The following is a 4654-nucleotide window of genomic DNA, read 5'->3' on the forward strand; positions in this document are numbered from 1 at the left end:
TGTTTCTTCTAGATTTCTGACCACTGCCCAGGGGATCTGTGTTTTCACATTTTGGCGCCCAACTCAACTTCTGCACCCAGGCACTGAGGTAAGAACCATCATCATCCCCACTTCACAAACAGGGAAACTGAGGCTTTCAGAGAGAACAGCTTGGAACAATCTCCCAGGTGGGTGTCAGAGCAGAAGAGCTGACAGCGAACCCCTATAAAATTGGTGCCATGAAAGCTCGTGATAACTGGGGGTTAATGACGAGAAATACCCCTGTGACATCAATGGATCAAATCTCACCAGCACGTTTTACAAGTACACACTGTTTACCTAGCGCGTCTCTATTTTCCAGACATTGAGGACACAGGTGCCCCACTACCCCTCCACTGCTGGACACACATCGACTCCTCCCTCCTGCCATTCCCCCTCAAAAAGTCCACGCATATCAGCTCCAGCAAAGGGAGCCCTGGGGGGATCCCCAGGCCTCAGGCCCTGCCCCCAGCCCTGCTGCAGCCGGGCTCAGGCTCTGTTGACACACCCCTGCTATAGGGGGCCCTAAGGAAAATCTTGGCAGGGCCTTCGAGTGGCCTCCACCCTCTAAGGGTGGAGGGATGGGGACACTTAGATCCAGGACACCAGCTACTCTGATTTTCCACTCTTGACTCACAGGGCCCTGCCCAGAAAGGCCACGGGGCCTCGGGCTACCACGTTGAGAAGGCCAGCATATAGATGTGTCTGTGTGCAGGATGAGCCGAAGAATGGAAACGCTGGCCCCAGCTACAGGGCATGGCCGCAAGAGTCATGCTTTCCCTGAAATAACTTGATAGCAACAGTTGGGTGGGGCAAGAGCCGGGAGAGAGGGGACGGCGGTCTCCTGTGTAGCACAGTTGTATATGCACAGAGAAAGCCAGCTGGGGCCACCACCCCAAGGAGGGTAGACCCATGACAAGGAAGGCAGGCTGCAGAAGTTAACTTGATACATCACTTAGTTTTCATTTGGGAGTTTAGCAACCAAGGATTTATTTTATAGAAAACGGAAAAGCACAAGTTCAAAGATTCGAGCCCTCCCGAAAACTGCTTCAGGCAGATCCAATCAAGTTAGAAATGAAATAGTTAACCTCAAGAAGAGCTAGGAGCCCAGCGAGTGTGGCTCAGTGGATTGAGCATCATCCCATGAGAGGTTCCGGTTAGATTCCCTGTTAGGGCACATGCCTGGTTTGCAGGCTTAGTCCCCACCAGGGGGCGTGCAGAAGGCAGCTGATGGGTGTTTCTCACATCGATGTTTCTCTCCCTTCCTCTCTCTCTAAAAAAAAAATGAAGAAGAAGAGCTGGGAAATTCAGAATGGATTCTAACTTGACCTGGAAAAATCTTCTCCTGACCTGAACTACATAAAGTGCTTTCATTTGCTATTCTTAGCTCTGAACCATCCCAACAGTCTTTCAAGAGATGCCTTATTATTTCCATTATTCAGATGAGGCAACTGAGGCTCAAAGAAGTGAAGTGACTCAGCCAAGGCGACATGATAGTAAATGGCATAGGTGGAGTGCATCCCAGGTCTGTCTGGACCTGAGATGTCTAAGCAGCATGCCACATGCCTCAAAACAATCCAATGAGACAGAGATTTATTATAGCCCAGATTCAAAGAGGTCAGGTGATTTGCCCAAGTTTTCACAGAAAGTAAAGTCCAATACCGGGAGGTGAACCCAGGTTTCTTAGCAACAGAATGAAGGCTCATTCCACCATGCCACACTGTGCTGGTCAGCTCTCTCTGCCCTGATCTTTCTCTCCGAACTGCCAAAGCAGCATGCAGTAGGTGAAAAGCAAATATTTGATGGATAAACAAGTTCTTCTTTGAAGTAAACTTTTATTGGGAAAGTAGATGATGGTCTTAATTGAGCAAGGCAGTCAGTAGTTCATCTGAACTTGGGGAAAAGCTCCTGACTTAGCTGTGAAATATGTCTCTGGGCTCCCTACCAGTTACAGATGGGGACAACTGGAGAAAGAACCCACTGTTCCTCTCTGGAATGAGAATAAAACCATAAATACAGCTTTTATGTTTTTCTTCTCCAGGACAAGCAGGGAATAAAGATGGTGCTTGACTACACTGCGACAGTTGAGAGAACGGGCCTCATAGCAGCTAGCCTCTACTTTTCCTTTCCCTGTGTGTCCTCTTGTTAAGGTAGAGTGAAAACCGTAGAATGAGAAACTGCCATGCTCAGCCCTAGGAGAACTTCGCTCGTACATCTGTCTCATACATTGTCTCGAGCACTGGACAGTGCTCCTATCCAAGGGGTTAGAGAGGGGCGGTGAGTGGAAAGGCCCTGCCCTGTGCACGCAGAAGCCTTCCAGACAGGACCATGTAATCCTCATGAGCTGCCCAGGAGGGACCTCCGTTTTACAGGGGAGAAAACCAAGGCTCCAAGAAGCCTGGAATGAGCTAATTTCCCCACGATTAGTAAGTGGCAGAGCCAAGATTTGAACCCAAGACTTTCTGAACTCAGAGTGTCTTATTTCCCCATGAGTAACATGATTAGAGCCTTCTAATGATGGGTATTATCACAGAGGATAATACTCGGCTCTACAAAGAGGCTCACTCACTTTATCTCACAGATGTGAGGCTCAAATGAGGTGGACAGAGCAGAGATAACAGTCCCCATTTTACAGATGAAGAAACTGAGGTCTAGAGAGTAAAGTGCTACAAGTATGTCATGTATACTACATATAAATCCTATGTTAGAGAAGAGGGACTTGAAGCTCAGAGGCAGTCCAGCCACATATATATTTGCATCTATGAATACTGTGCTCCTGCTCTGTGCAGGTTCTGTGCTGATACCTACATCCCTTCAAACCTCAATTTCTTCTTTCGTAAAATGGGCATGAGCGGCGGGACCAAGTGATCATCTGGAAAGGGTTGCATTTGGAATATGAATCCAAGACTTTGTGATTTTAAAACTCACTGAGCTTTTTACAAGGATTTCAAAGACTTTAATTGATTATTTTCTTCCACCTTGGTACCATAAAATATTTGACTCCTAAAAGCATCTAAATGTAAAACATTTTACTGATTGCTTGCCAAGGTAGATACTTGGACGAATACTTCACTGAAATCTGTATAAAGTCTTCAACTCTGATGTTTATATAAATAATTCACATGTGGAGTCGAAAACTCTACATTCTATCAGTGGAGGGGTTGCATCTGAATAAATCCTGTCTGGCCTATTGCCCATGAAATGGTGGGAGTTAAAATCCATCATTAACTTCCTCCAAGAGAATGGACAAGGAGGCCCTTCAATCAGTGCTCGATGCCAAGTGCTTAAAATTAAAATGGCCTTTGTCCTCTTGAGGTGCAAGAAAAGCTATATTGGGAAAAAAAACATGGAAGACATCATCAGAAACACTTGGCCAATCTCTGCAGAAAGGTTCCTTTCCAGCTGAGGTTGCACGGAAGGTCAGCAAAACACCAGAGCAGCACAGGTGCCACCCTTGGGGACCAGGCACCAAAGAGGAGCTTTGCTTCCGGACTTTCAGAACAGCCCAGGCAGGAATCTGCCACGAGCAAAGGCTTGAGTCGGGAAACTGAAATTGGAGGCAAGGGACACACCGGAAATGAGCATAAAGGTCTGGATCAGATATTTGGACTTAAACGACTAGAAAATGCTCAAGGTTTAGTCGCAAAGAAGCATAATCAGAACACTTTTAGGAAAATCCGTCCTTTATTCATTCATCAAGTATTTACTGAGCACATTGCTAGGCATTCTGTCTTTTCATTACTGCTTTCCTGGTGCCTGGCACGGCTCCCTGGGAGTCAGGGAGGTACCACAGGTGGTGCTTAGCTGAGGCTGGCAGGACCCGTGCAGCAGGTAGTATGTCTGATGGTAAAGCGAAGGAGGAGAGGAGGGAGGGTGGCGATGTCACTGAACAAGTAGGCAGGAGCCATATCACGAAGGACCTTGAGTTTCCTCTAAGGGCTTTAGATTTCTCCTGTGCTCAACAGGGAGCTATTGAAAAAATTCAACTAGAATGCGACATCATCCAAATAGCATGCTTCTGTGGAGATGAAGGGACCCCAGACCTGGAGGTAGAGTCCACTGAAGAGCCAGTGGTGGGGAGAGCGTAATACAGTCTAGTTGTCATTGGCTAAGGTTCACTGTTCTGGCTCTCATTAGGTATCGATCCACCCATTTTGCAAAACCCAGGTGAGGAATTAATTACGACTTGAACTAGAGCAGAGACTGTAGGACTAGAAACAAGAAAACTGACAGGAGAGGTATGTAGGAAGAAGATGCTGCAGGCTGCCCTCCCTGAGCCTGGAGGGCTGCACAGAGTTGTCTGCTGGACAAGTTAGGAAAGAGAAGCAAACCCCAAGTAAAGAGCTGCATTGTCAGGGTGATACATCAGGGAAGGAGCCGAGGGGCGGAACCCAGAGTCACCACTGCAGTCAGGGCCTGGAGGAAGGGGAGCCATCCAGGAGGTGTCCTCATACAGAAGTCAAGGAAGGAGAACAGTTCAACCAGCACGGCTGGTCAGCAGAGCCCAGGGGCAGGGGGCAGCGAGGAGGAGGCCCATGCCAAGACCACAGGTGCTGGTCAGTAGGAGGGAGGTCATGATGACTCTGTTACTTCTTCAGTGAAAGATTAGTCAGGTGACCACCTGGTGGCAGTGAGG

Source organism: Molossus molossus, unplaced genomic scaffold (assembly GCF_014108415.1).
Source record: "Molossus molossus isolate mMolMol1 unplaced genomic scaffold, mMolMol1.p scaffold_m16_p_12, whole genome shotgun sequence".
Lineage (NCBI taxonomy): Eukaryota > Metazoa > Chordata > Mammalia > Chiroptera > Molossidae > Molossus > Molossus molossus.